The sequence below is a fragment of the Lutjanus erythropterus genome, chromosome 17 (genome assembly GCF_056507025.1).
Source record: "Lutjanus erythropterus isolate fLutEry1 chromosome 17, fLutEry1.hap2, whole genome shotgun sequence".
Classification (NCBI taxonomy): Eukaryota; Metazoa; Chordata; class Actinopteri; order Lutjaniformes; family Lutjanidae; genus Lutjanus; species Lutjanus erythropterus.
In genome coordinates, this window is record NC_139333.1 from 25332869 (window position 1) to 25348381 (window position 15513).

The 15513-nt window shown below is 39.7% G+C and overlaps 1 protein-coding gene across 4 annotated transcripts in view; it reads right to left on the minus strand.

The window, feature by feature from the left end:
- Positions 1-15513, minus strand: part of wnk4a (WNK lysine deficient protein kinase 4a) — a 62204-nt gene that overhangs the window by 44871 nt on the left and 1820 nt on the right. The window lies entirely within an intron of this gene.

Consider the following 15513-nt stretch of genomic DNA (forward strand, 5'->3'; position numbering starts at 1 on the left):
GGGTGGAAAGAGCTTCATTACAGGTTATCAGATCTAAACTGGTAACGCAATCACACATGAACACGATGCCATCAAGCACCATAGTTCAAACGAGGTGTCAATAAAACACACTTTTACTGGCTCATTATACTCGACTGATGTGAAATTCCTACTTAATGGAGCCGCTGTGCGAGAATTCAATAAACAAGTAATGTGTCACATGAGATTCTTCCATAAATAAACAACATATATTTAGCTTTCCTCACCCCGCTCCCAGTGAGCCATTATTGAAAACCGTGTGTTGGGAACACTGGCATAACGGACATAACAGCCTGTCATGTTCCGTCACTGTTACGTCTTCTGCTGCTATAAAGGGCCGAGGTGAACCTGTGGACTCTTAAACCTGATTAAACTGAGTCAACTGGCGGAGCGACAACAACTATAATCTGTGTCTTTGCAACAGAGAGCCTCTGTGATCATTTCCTGCTACTGAAAAAATAATAAAAATTTGACTGTATATGTGTTATTGCACATAAATGCACGTCATTCTTTTGGTTGGTATTTTGCTTTTGCACTTTTTGGAGTCGCAGTTATTTAAAATTAATATAAAAAATGATTTATCTTCTACGGTTTGGCTTTTATTGAATTCATGAGAAAGGGAAACCTAAAAAGGATGTAAATCAATTTTTGAGATCTGAACATTTCAGCTGTTTCACAATTAGCTATGACATTTTTAATGGCAGCCTTGTAGGACGCAGATTTCATCTGATCATTGACGTTAGCAGACGAAACTCCCAATCTGATTGTAAGAATTACCTCAACCTTAATTATTTTAAAATGTTTACAATAATTATCAGCGGGTTGCAGACTACAGGCCTCAACACGTTCATGAGATACATTTCTGACAAGGTTTAAAGGTATGTCCCTCCTGGGCGGATTCATTAGATCTCCTGGCGCCAGTTTTTCTAGGAGAGACCTGGGCTGAGCTCTGTTTGCACATACTTGTTTTTACAATTTGTTTAAACCTACTTTGCTGTCAAAGAGGTAGGGTTTGGCCAAACAGTAGCACCAGAACGTCTAAGACAATGGTTCCTAAAGTTTTTACCTTCCACGTTCTCCCTTCCACGAGAAAATATAAAAAAGTTTATGAGTTGTGATTAATGGCTTTTTTGTGAATTAATAAATCAGTTACTCATGCAGAATGAAAAAACAAACCCACGTTGCTGATGCACTCTTGCTAACTTTGGTCAATGCTGGATGGTATTTACTGAGTTTGGTTATCAAACACGGCGTTATCAATAATAATAGTCTGGAAGTTTATCATCAAACCTAGTTTGGGTTGCCAGTAGGGCTGCAACTAATGATTATTTTCATTATTGATATATCTGTTAGGGCCGAACAATTCTGAAAAAAACATTATTTTGGTGTGATTTTTGCAAGGATCTGTACCAAACAAAGATGTTTTTTTTAAGTCTGTAAAAATTTGATGTGTAGGCCAGGATATTTCTGCAACAAGATGATGTTAATTTTAAAATGGTACTTTGACACATATTTTGCATTTAACACAAATTGTGCCTCCTCTGATTTGAAAACTGCCGTAGGCCATATTGTGATTTCAACAAAATGTCTATTAACTGTTCATCCCTAATATCTGCCAGTTATTTTCAAGATTAATTGATTAGTTGTTTAGTCTATAAATATCAAAAAAATGTGGAAAATGCTCTTGACAATATCATCACTCTTCATTTACTGTTATAAATGACAAGAAAATCAGTAGAATCCTCACATTTAAGAAGCAGAGACCAACAGATGTTTGACTTGTTTGCCTGAAAATGACTTATTTACTTAAAATTTCAGGCTATGAAAAATTCTGGTATTTAGATTTCTTATTTGGAAATAAGCAGTTCTAAATGTTGGTAAAGCATTAATAAATGCTTGTTGGACTTTTTACAACAATCCTTCACATCTGTAATTAGCTTAAAGTCCAGCTGAAGCAGCATTTTGATTGAAACATGATTGTATTTTGATATGTTAATATAAAGATTTTGATTTTCTGTGTTTATTTTGACATATATTGTTAAATAGGTGCATAATATAACCTGGGATGTGATGCAAATGATTTAAAAAACAGGCTTTTGGATGTTTTCATGATGTGGACAAAGCAATTTGTAAAAACAGATGGCCTATCAGAAATAAAAAAGACATATTTTCTTCTTCTTTTTCCTGGTAATCATCTCATCCCTAAAACTGACTGTATCTTGACCCCCAGGTTGGGAGACCCTGATAGAGACAAGTATATTTTCTCTCAGCTAACAACAAAGCTGTCACTGTTTGAACTGTCCTGACGCAGAGGGATCCACACATCTGCTACTCCGACTCCGGACAATACGCCAAGCTTTGTTGGGAACTAGTATTTGAGCGAGATCCGACCAGGAGAGCGTTTGAGCAAAAGCCTTTTGAAGTTGTTATGACCTCAGGCTCAGAAAAGGCCAGCAAGCAGAGAAGGCACCTTCACTGTGAAGGCACAAATATTGCTTCTTATGAAGCTTTTGATAAAGCTGATAAAAACCCTTGAATATCACTTGAAATTCCAGATATCTGGAACAAATCGCAACATTCCTTTATTCACATCACGATCAAAAAAAGGCTTGTTCTGTGAGGATATTTTCGGGAAGGTCTGGCAAGCGGAACAAAACAAAACATTTAAAGGTGATGTAAGACCCCAGTGTTCAGAAATGAGCACTGCAGTACAAATAGTGAGTTTATCTGTATATCAAAGGGGTTAAATCCCTGTTTAATATGTGATCTATGGTTGAAGCGAGTTGTTTCCCCCTGCCGCCTTTTCCCCAGACTCAAAGCTCAAAGCCTGTGAGCCTGAAAACAAAAAAAACCCCAACACACTGCTCTGAAAATGCACACTCTGAAGTTTGAGTTCAGCAGCTGCCTGTCTCACTGCCTGCCAAACTCCATGAATATTTTGTTCAATTTAACCGTTATAAACATCTACTCCTTCCAAAAGATTATAAATGATTTCTCACATCTCATTAACAGACACTTCACTCATTTGGCAAACATTCGGCGGTAATTGTAAGTCTAACAAACATGAAACGGGCAAACATAAACGGTTATTCCGGTTCAGAATTTCAAAGGACTGACCGTAGTGTTGTTGGAGAAGCCGGTATGTCAATTCAGTGTGTTTCCTTAAGCTCGTCTTATGTATCACAGTCATTTTATGATTTAGCACAGTAAATATGTTGCATATTTCTCCTTTAACTGAAATGAAACGTGAAGCATGTGTTGCATGTTGAAAGTCAATGCTTGGTAACTGGTTTATTTGTACTCCACTTCAGCTCTGGCTGCAGGAAGGGTGCAGTCGCATAGTGTTACACTGACAAACAAGGATGTGCTATCAAGTGCCACTGGCAACCAGGACCGGATACAGTTTATGAAGTGATGGTATGCAAGTGGTGCCCTTGTGACAGGAAGGCAACAACGTGGAGGATTTATGAACCCACGACTGGCTGCTCGATTCTGTCCAATAAAGAGTCAAAATGATGAATAAACTAAGAGCAGGAATGTGAGGTTGAAGATAAATGTGACATAAGATGGCACAGGTCAAGTGAGTGTTTTCTGTTGACTGAGAAAACACTTTACAGTGTTTTCCACGAGGTACCGGACCCCAAACAGGTAGAGCCATTACTGTGCACCAATGGGCGATTCATCCCAGGCAACTTAAGAGCACATTTACACTCCCGACACCTCCGTCCCGCACGCTCCGACACACACGGTCAGTTCAGAAATGACCAGAGGTTACCCCGAGGAGCGGTCTTTTCCCTCACCAGCTATGGCCTCGGAGCCCCAACAGCTATTAAAACTTGAGGTCTTTGGTTTGTTTAGGAAGCAGGACTCGGGGCCTCACCAAGGCCCAAACTACGAGGTGACCACGTGTTTTTTTTTTTTTCCCTAAAAAAACACATGCTGTCAAAACTAAAAACACCGTGGAGGGAAGAGATTTCTCCAAAGTGCACAACAGATTTTCTCTAAAGGCTTACTCTAAACTGTGTGAAATTGGACTGGGAATGAAACAATTACAGGTTTCATGTTAAACCACAACAAAATTTCAGGTACAGTCTCAAATTTTAATTATTATTATTAAAGCCATGTTTGAAGAACTTACAGTAAATACTGTCCAGCATCAACAAAGTTAGCAACAGCCTCCAAAGATGCGGGTGCAGCAGCAACATGAGTTTGTTTTGCATCAGTGAAAAAATGGACATTTTAAGGACATCTATTAATGTAAACTTGGTTAAATGATTTCAGTGTTTCTCTGTACTTTGTGAACATTTTCAGCACATCTTAACAAAACCAATGATCATTTTGGTCACTATAATAATGACATGAAATCTTCCCACCGTTTCATCTCCATGTTGGACCGTCGTGGGCAAAAGACGGTCGTAGTGCTGAAGCAATTAGCTGAATATTTTATAAACCAATTGACTGGTTAAGACATTTAACAACCAGCTGGCTCCAGCTTCTCAACTGTGAGGATTTGGACTGTTGGTTGTACAAAATAAGCAAATTAAAGACGTGAACTTGGGCTCTGGGAAATTAGGAACATTTGTCCTATTTTATGATCATTTGCAGACAGTTAAAGGAGTTAGCATTAAAATAAAACCAGTTTATAATCATACAGAGCAATATAATATTAATGAAATATTAATGTTAGTCGAGACATTACACAGTTCAGTGTGTCTGTCTGACACAGATTGCCACCAAGCTTTTTTTAGCGTCATCTCACACAGTGTGACATGCAATTAACCTGCAAGATTGCTGTTGTTGCAGTGTGTATAGAGGCTTGAAGTGTGTTAGGAACCATCTTCATGAAGAGCAGCTCTGATACGCATTGACAGAAGGATTAAGAGCTAATCTGAGAGTTAAGAGCAGGTCCTTGTGGAGATATGACTGTATATGCATTTAATGCTTGGTGTCAAGAAACACACTTTCCACTGAGCTCCACCATACAAACATGAAGCAGAGCTTGTGATTGCATAAAATATGGGTCATCAGAACACAATTACTGGAAGCTGAAACAAACTTGGACCACTTGCTGAAACCTCACATATTAAAAATCGATCCACAGGCGGATCCCAATAAAAAGCAGTGACTCAACAGAGACAGATTCTGTGCCAACTGCACACTTGTGTGCTTAAAAGTACAATAGCTCAGTCATCACATCTGGCAGATGTGTTTTTTTTTTCCACTTTGTGTTCTCAGTCCGTGGCTGGCACGGTCACATTTAACTCCAGATGTGAAGCTTTGCACTGCTGACAAATGAAAATGATCGTATTTTTCATATGATAGGTCAATAATATCTTTACATTTTTTCTGTTATGACTTCATAGAATATTCTGGATGATTGTCGAGGCCTTGAACATAATAGAAAAACAAAGACAGACTCAGATTACTGTGTTTGCATGTCTGGTACCCTGACTAACACTCACTTATCTCAGCTATCATGTTTATCTTCCTTTTAATCAAAACTTACAGAAGCTTACTCAAGCTGTTCTAAACGCATTATTGTATTAATATGTTCCATCTCTTTAACTGAAAATAAGCAATAATATAAATAACATAAGGCTCCGTCTGTCACATGAAATGGAAGCGTCTTACTTAGATTATTTTATTGTGCGTGCACTCGCCAGGACGTCAAATACTGAAGTTTTGGGTTGATAAACGTCCCAGCCGCAGCAAAATAATGAGAAAATAAGGAAATATAGGCAGAGGGCAGAGAATCTCTGCAGATACGGAAACCAGAACACACTTCTAGTGAGTCATAAATCATGATTGAAAGGGATTATGTAATATGAGTCTACGCAGTATTTCTTAGGAAAACGTTGCATAGTAAGACATTAAAAAATAAATGTTAGTCATTTTACATGAGCAGACATCGCAGAGTGCTATGGTTAAACATTTTATTATTTAATTTAATAAAGTAAATACACAACTAATTAAATACTTGTCATGGAAAAACATGAAGAACTAAATTAAATACAGTAAAAAATAACTAAAAGCTCAATTTAAGATTGCAGGATGACAGCAACTCTGATTCCTTGACTCAAGGCTTCTGTGTGTGTTTCACTTATATTTTTAGAGCATCTGACAAGTTTCTACTAGGGGTGGGAATCTTTGGGCACCTGCCGATTCGATTACTATTACGATTCAGGGGCTACGATTCGATTATAAAACGATTATTGATGCATCTTTATGTATATTGATGCACTTTTTCACAAACACATTTCTTTTTGTCTCACTGAATAAGCATTCGTCACTTGCAATTTTTAAAAACAGCGCATTTGTAATAAGAATTCATTTCGATTATATTTTATTAAACTATTGGAAATATGTGCAAACTGGAAAGTACCAACAGTAGCCACTAGTAGCCACAGCAACAGCAGCCTGCCGTCTCCCCGACTCCTCCGTCGGGTGGAATCGAGTTACGGCTTCTCATGTTTGTTGTGTTGCCAAAGTATTTTATTTTAGCTCGACACAGCTTACATATAACGTGGCTCTTGTCCAGTTCGCTTCCGCCATCGATGTTGTAGAAGCCGAAGTGTTTCCACACGGCTGCTTTTAAATTAGAAGGAGCTGTTCGGACCTCATGGCGAGGTGGCTGCCGGTCGGCCATGTTTGTTTTCCGCTGTGCGCATGTCGCTCCAGGTGCGCGTCCCAAAGTGTCCCGGCGATGACGCGTACCGCGCTTCTTAGTTCCACATTATTTAGAAGCTTCTGTATCACTTTAATTAACAGATTTAAATAATCGAAATTTGGACGTTTGTGAATCGATTCAGATTCGTCCTCGTCCGAATCGCGATGCATCTAAGAATCGGAAATTTCCCCCACCCCTAGTTTGTACCATCCACCCATTTATCACGTTAAAGGGACACTTCTGTGTTTTCTGCGGGGACATCATTTCTGAAGTATCGATAGAGAGCACTCAATGCACGTCCACCAAAAGTGCCACCGACAGGCTCAGATTCATTCGTTCGTTCATTCAGCAAACGTTTTTGCTTCAAACACTGTATGGATCTTTTTGACTCAAACATCACCAGTTTCAAAAATCTGTTGTCCCCATTATCACACAAAGACAAAGGAAAAGAGGGTCCAGGTTGAGAAATACCTTAAAGGGTCACTGAACAGGGCTGCAGCTTCTCTCAGCATAGATTAGGTGAGAGCAGAGATGTTAATCATTAATCATCAATCGATTGATCGCTGTTAAGAATCTAACCGACTAAAAATTTATGACAGAGGAGCTCGCAGATTTAGTTTGGATGTTGAACCAGGATAAATGGACAACAGCAGCTGACAAATTAACTCTTTAATTTGATATGTAGCATGTGTAGCTTTTTAGTCCAAGTTTGATTCGATGTATTTCACCAGACAAAACAACAAGCAGCGTTGAATTGGCTGTAAATATCTCTGATGAAATGAATATGTGATCCACAACATTTCTCTCTGGGTCAGTTGACAACAACGCATACTTCATAGTAACACTTTCAAAAAAAAATAAAAGAAAATAAGTTCCTCTGATGCATTTAATGACCAGATAGACAGCAGTAAGAATTATTCATAAAAAAAAAGATTTTCCGAAGCACTTTTTTGGGAGAAATGATGACAAATGTGGCTGCATGACCATGAGTTTCCATGCATTCCTACTTCCACAGATCCCATAGGAATGACTGGGAAGGGAATAATAAAATTCCACAGTGGACATTAATGGGTTGATAATGATTATTCCTTATCGTGTCCAACTACCGGTTAAGGAAAATGAACAGAAGTTGCAACCCTATAGGTGAGAGTCACTCAGAGAAACACAGTCACTGTCACCTTCACACCTACAAGACATTTAGTTTCCAACAGAAGCGCACAAACACTGCAAACAGCCCCAGGCCACTGAGCACAAAGCCACCACACTGCCCCAGCTTGTACTTAAAAGTATCCACCCTAAATAAGACACTAACATACTATCAACAGCAGCCAGTGAGACACTGTTATCTGGTTTCAGAGCTGAGAGCCTGCTCCGTGATACAGACAGGCTGTATCTCGCAGGCCAATCACCAAATGGGTGCACATTAAGTACAGAACAAGTTTTTATAGGTGACACAGTGCGGCCTTCCTCCCCTCCGGACTGTGCAGAGCTAAAGCAAACAAACAAACAGGCCTCGCGTCAACGTGACGTCCTGCCGTGTGTAAATGTAGGCTATCGTTTGCGGGCCTCCTTCACTTTCTCCTCAGAGAACATTGGCAGACCCTGATAAGCTGGATCTCGCCGCACCGCGCGCCCCTGCAAGGAAAGACGGTGTTGATGTTGGCCACAGTCGAGCTGATAGGGAGGCCTACAGCTTGTGTTATGTCACTGAACACTAGCCACATTCAGATAAAGGTTACACAGCCGGGCCTGTACTGTATGAGGCCCGGCCGAGCAAGAGAGAGGGTCAACAGAAATCTAGGGCTGGTGCCAAACTTCATGCTTTTGTGTTTCAGGATACAGGCCGTGCAGACCGGAGTATCAAGGCGTTAATAAGGTTTTACAGCCTTAACGTAATCTGCTGCCATTATGTGAGCTTTAAAACTCTGAGCTAAAACGTCAACACTGCAGCTTCCAGCTCTTTTTACCCACATTCACGACTCTTACTACAGCAGGGATGATGTCAAACTTACACCTCCACAACCCCTCCTCCGTCCTTTTGTCCTCAGATAACTCTGTTTCCTTCAGGCCAATGACTTAGACATACAGAGTGAAGCTGAAACTTACTTTTTTGTATTGTTTGGTCTGCAAAATGTTAAAAAGTACTGAAAAATGTCCACTGTAAGAGACATCTGGAAGTTGCTTGTTTTGTACGATTAACAGCCTGAAGATAATCAGCGATGATAAACTGCAACACAACACCACAGCAAATACTCAGAGTCGATGAGCTGGAGACAGAGAATGTTTGACATTTGTGCTCGATGAGTTCGTGAGGTCGATTGATCACTTATCAGGACTGTTTTCAATCTGTCAGTACTAACACAGACGAACCAAATGATGACAAGGGCTGGGGATTAACTACAAGTGCTAATTTAGGTCAGTGCTAAGTCATTAAAGTTACTGCAGCTAGTAAGCTAGCATTAGTTAGCAGGAGAGACTACAAAAAGGACGCCGCTGTCCAGACTCACTTCGCTTTTCTAAGAGCTTCCCGCAAACTGCTTCAACATGTGGAGAGATGCAAAGCTTGACCAGCCTGCGGCGCCATCGTTACGGTTGCTAATCTATGATTGGACGGTTGCTGTTTGGAGGCAGGGCTTAGCGAACTTGTACGTCGTGCAAGTGATCCTTTGATACTTCCCGTTACATTATGGTTGAAACTGATACTGTTCATATGCTGGACTTGATTCTACAGTTAAAAGAAATGCACTTAAACTATCCATTTATACCAAGCAGCGCCAACTGATAAATAGAGTTTTACGTGTTGCAGGAAAGGGTTACCACAAAAAAGTGACCTCATTCCTCCAAAAAAAAAGTTTGTCACCCTCTACAAAAAACCAAGACCACACAAGTGCACCAACTTTTACAGCTTGGTGTGTCATTATCAGCAGAAAACTGTCTCTCAGCCTGTATTTATGCACCCGAGGAATTGGCTAATTGGTTGAGGGTGCTGCAGTATTTTTTTTTTTTTGGTATTTCAAGCTGACCCAGCATTAAGCTCAGTCCTCGCAAACACAGATAGAGCTGAAAATACAGGTGGCCGTGGTGAATTGGAGCATGGTGAGGCTGTTCATACAGAGCATGATGAAAGAATCAGTGTTGGTTTAGGTTTTAAAAATGAAACACGAGAGTATAAAAGTGTCTGCTGCAGGCTGGAGGAGCTGCCCTTGAATAAGATCAAGTATTGTGCAACCAGCTCTTTTTAAAGGAGCTCACAAAAAAGGATATGTGCCTCAGTGCACTCAGTCCTCTCAGTTACTCAGCAGCCCACTGTGCTGTTTCATACATGATTAGAAGCTTCACGTTATCATGATTCATCACAATACTTGATAATCAGTATTTCGTATTTGCTGCAGGTTTGTGCATGCGGCAGTTTCGATGACATACAGCAGGAAACGCAGGAGGCTGTAAAACTGAATGGACGTGGGAGGGGACGATGCAATGGCTCATCCATTTTTTATCACCTCCACATTTCCTTCAAAGCCCCGTTTATGTTGCCTATATGGCACCTGAGTCACCCACAAGTCTGTTGGGAAAGGGTTGCTAGGTAGCTGCCACCTGGGAATTTATTTTTTTTTATGCCTTGCTTCCTGTCTGGAAACAGCTCTAAAATTACACGCACATGCCTTTAACCCTCTAAAGGTCTTGATAAATTTATTCCACTACACAAAAATATCCTCATTTTCCTGATTACTGTAAAATGTATCATAGAATCAGACTGAACTGCCATTTTATTTCACTTTATTATTCTGTTTGCCTACATGTATTCTGTCTGAACTGCTGAAAAATGAGATGGGAGGTCTGGACATGAAACACAACGACAGACAGCAACACAAACTACAACGAATGAAAACTTAAAAAAGAAAGAAAACTTCACTTGGACCATACAGGATGTAAAGGGAGGAACAAACTAAGTTTAATTCCAGATAAAACTTCTAGAGTGTCTAGTTCCTGTATTGTGACATATTTCCAAGTAAAAGTAGGCAGGACACAAGAAAAAAAATCATATTTTGGTTTAAACATGAGTGAATTTGATACAAGAATAGCCAGAAATGGATTATTTCTTGGCATATAATGTTCAACAGGTGCACAACATGATTGGGGATGGGATCTAAAAGAGTTAAAAGGGCATTTTTCATTTAATTTCGACTTAAATAAATCTATATAACAAATATAAATGAAATAAGGTTTGTGGCATATTGTGAAATACAAGGGTTTTACATTTGGACTGTTAAAGTTGATATTATTTGATATTTTAAATGTGTGAGGAATAAAATTTCGTGTGTTCTGTCATTTGGTTCAGTCACTGTGTTGCTACTGGTATTTTTTCCCTGTTCCTGTAAAAACACAGTTGTCTTTACTTGAGGTGACCAAAGCTGGATTTTTGAGTCTGATACTGATATTTATTTCATTGATCTGGTTTAAAGCCCCTTAAACTTATGTAACCGACATTCTACAGGTGTTATAATAAACTTGTCTGGTGCCATTTCATTGGAAAACTGATTCAAATTCAAAAAAGAATTTAAATTCATTAAAATGTATTGATTGACATTTAATCAATAGTGTAGAAATGGTAGTGATTGTGACATTGTTTTGTCTGGCAGAGCCATTTGTTGAAAAAAGAAACTGCCAAACATATCTTTGGCATTTCTTTATTGATATTCTTTAATCGGCCGGCATAAAGGCTGGTATCAGTTTCTCTTTGATAACCTAAAATTAACTGATAATATTGTCCACGTCTTTATTGTTCAGCCTCTTATCATTTTATTGCAGCCTTATAATATGTGCACGTGTCCATGGTCAGTATAAATACATGCATACATGCACAAAACCTTAATGTGAAAATGTATTTAGTGCACGTATCTAAGCCACTATACATGTTTGTTATATGTTATATGTTATATGTAACCTGCAATAACAGGTCTTCCAGGAGGTTTTTGATGGTCTTCACTTTCATCCAAATCTTTTTTTTTTTTTGTAATTTCTCTGTCTCCAAAATAAAGCGAACAGGATGCCATGAAATTCCTTTCTGAATGTTTTGGGAGGATCAGATTTTAGTTTCTCATAAAAGACCGGATCATCCAGTTGTCGAGCAACTTTTTTTTTGTATCATGATCTCATAAGTCCATCATTACTCTGTTTGCCTGAGGGTGATCTTGCAAAATGTCCTGAAAAGAGAATTAAAGTATTTATTTGGAGCCTAACGGTGGGCAGATTTTTCTCCTTTGTGCCTCCAGTGATAGCTTTTGCTAGTTAGTTAGCTTTAGCAACTGAATATTTTTGCATGCATGTGCACACACTTGATCCTTTTTTATGGTTGTTATATTTACCTACATCTAATGTCCTTCATCTGAGTATTTGCCTGCAGAAGATCAGCTAGTTTAAGCTGCAGTGAGTGGTTACTTTTCTATTGTGTTATAGTCATAATAACAGCCAGTTGATTTAGTCTGAGTCTCTTAATGGTCTGTGTTCATGAGCAGTGACGTGAGCCCTGTCCTATTATTTTAAACTGAGTGTCGGTGTTACATGTCATGGAAGAATCTAAATGTATTGTTTACTTTTTGTGCGCAGGCAAAAAAAAAAAAGTTCTGGTGGACACCGCCCAGACAGACTGTGTGTTCAGTGTCACAGCACTGATAATACACACAGGAGGACACCTTCACAGTAAAAACAGGACTAATTCAAATAATTTATAAGTGGGAATCAGGTAAAGCAGATGTTTTTGGAACCTCCCTCACAATCTGAACAGCTGATTTTAACTGGCTGCAGATTTACGGCTCAGCTTCAGTAATACATAGTTAACAGGGCTTAAGGCATTTCTACCTGACTTGTAATGACGCACCTTCAGCTGCTGCTCTGTCAACATTACAGGGCCGGTTGTGTTTAGCCACCAACAGCCAGCTTTTGTGTTCATTTAAGCAATCAAGGACACACGGGGAGGACGGGGTGGTGATTTTAGTTAAGAAATGTGGTTGCAGCTGAGTCTGAGAGTCTTTGAGGTTAACTTATCACAACAGTAACCACATCAACAATGGCCACCTTTAAGCTTATTAGGGGCGATTAAGGAGCTTAGCTGGGCTCATGTCTCAAGTAAAGAGATGAAAAAGCATGCTTTTTTTCTAACACGGCCCCTGGCAAAAGAGCCAAAACATATTTTGCCGCACATTTCATTCCACAAAAGTTAAAAACAAGGGTGTGCTTTAAACGTCGGCGCACAAATACTGATGGACCCCTGCTCGGGTTTGACTCCAGGGTGTGAAACACTCACGGCAGTGCAGGTAGAGGGACATCTGTGCCTCTCAGAGCCTGGGAGTGTCTCCGTTTCTGCCTCCCCCAAACAGACACCTGTTGTGTGAACTGACAGGTGGGCTCTTGAGGCTCTTGAAGCCTCAACCTGCTGCTGCCCGAGCTTGAGCCTTGAGGGCAGATTCACTTCACCCCCAGTATAATCCCCGACTGTGCATGCCGGTGCCTCCTGCAGAGCTTAAATGCGAGACAAAGACTTCCTCTGTGCATTTCTCAAGCAAAGGCAGAAGCTGCTTTCAGGTGCAGCAATTTCTTAAAACAAACTTCCAATATCTTTGTAGCTGTTGTTGTTAAAAGCTAATCCCTGAACATCTTTTTGTGAACTATTCTTTGACTTTTCCCCACAGCATTAAAACAGTCTGGGAACTGACTCAGGGTTCAGTGTTAATGTCAGAAATCCACTTGCCCAAAGTCAGATTTTACTTGCCCCTGCACAAATTGTTTTATTCATTAGCAATTATCAAATTATAAAAAGACTCAAGTTAATTGTCATGTTTAACCCTCTATGAGATGTCAGAAAATAGTGAAAAATGTTCTTTAAATGTCTTGTTTTGTCGGTACATGATTAAAGATATACAATAATATGACAATAAACAGAAATAAGCAGGAAATTTTCACATCTGGGAGGCTGAAAACAGCTTTTTCTGCCTTTTTTTTTTGCCTGAAACATTAAAGATTAGTTGATTACACTTGGCCAGTTGGGGAAACAGTACTTTGAAATCCTGCCCCTATGTTTTGTTAAAGGGGCAGTTCACCCCAAAATCAAAAACACATATTTTCCCTTGGCCTGCAGTGCTATTTAGCTATCTAGATTTTTTTTTGGTGTGAGTTGCAGAAATTCACAGACAGTGGCCGTGGAGGTGTCTGCCTTCATTCCAGTATAACGGGACTAAATGCCTTGTGGTGCTCAAAGCACCGTTTAAAAAATTCAAAACCAGTGTCTCCTTCCAGCAATCATGACCTGGTAACTCAAGATAATCCATAGACTTTGTTGTGAGCAGTTTGTTGTGGGAAATAATTTCTTTCTACTCGAAAGAAAGACGTTCTGGTAGACTCTACGGCAGAAAGCAAGGCAGCAAAAGACATCTCAGTGGCCGATATCTGCAAAACTCTGCAACTCACAGCAAAATATCCATATGGATAAATATCACTACAGACCATGGGAAAAATATGTTTGATTTTGAGATGAACTGTCCCTTTAAACCAAATCTGAGACTTTTGACTGCACTCTTCTGCACTGCACTCTAATTGCACTGAAATGTCTTTTTACATTGTCTTGTCTTCATTCCACATCTTGTTTGGATGCCTTTAATTATGTAAAACACTTTGAATTGCCTTGTTGTTTAAATGTGAGACACAAATAAAGTTGCCTTTCTTAAATAAAATACATAAAAAGCTTTTGTTTATGTGGTCTAATGTCAGTGGCACAGTTTAATTTGAGGTTTAGAGGGCACAACTTCGCACCTGAGAAGGCTTACATGGCTGCCGGATACTGACACCAACACACGTCACACACAACAGCAAATGTTAAGGGTGGACTTAAAGCTTAAATCTTTAAATCCGTCACTGTGCTATCAAACCATGTAAGCAAGAGAAGAGGCAGCTGTTGCGCAGGCTGTTTGGTATCTGCACGCCAAACGCTGTGGCATAAAAAAAAAAAGGAGCGACACCTCTGTATGTCTTCATCAGACTGCACAGACAGACAGAAAAGAGTGCATCAGTGATGCTTACATGCTGCACCTGAGCTCAAAACAGTCCTCACAGATCTCTCAGTCCTGCCTCACAGGACGGAAACAATTCCGAGCACAAGTGGAGCGATCATCACAGACCATAGATCATCACAGACCATAGATCATCCCAGCTGAATATAAATGCTCTCTGGGCTTGTTCTTAGTTTGCACGTGAGGCGTTCGGAGAACTCAGGAGAGCTCGGTGTCACCGGTTGTTAATGAAAACAGAGATTAGAGGGGATCATGGCGGGCAGAGTGGTTCAGTTGGAGCTGACTGCTCGCAGGATGACCTGGGTTACCACGAGCTGGCCTGACACAGCCAGACTCAAGGTCAACGAGGAATAATATTCAGTAGATTAGCTGCCTCACATCAACTCTCATGACCTGCAGTGGGGAATTAGAGCTGAGTGGGGCAGGAGAGTAGAGAAAGAATCAGCTACATCTTATTGGTTTGTTGTTGGAGGAGACAAAGGAAGATATAATATGGTAGAGCTGCAAAGACTAGTTGATTAATAGATTAGTTATCAGATTTTAAAATACTTTGATAACCCATTTAATTGTTTTGAGTTTTTTTATTTAAGAAGAAAATGTTCAAATTCTGTTTTCAGCTCCTCAAATGAGAATATTTCCTGGTTTCTTCAGTCCTCTATGAAAGTGAATGCAATATTTTTGGGTTGTACTCTAGGCAAACTGAGACATTTGGGCTTTTCAACATTTTCTGACATTTTATGGACCAAAAAAACTAACCGGTTAATC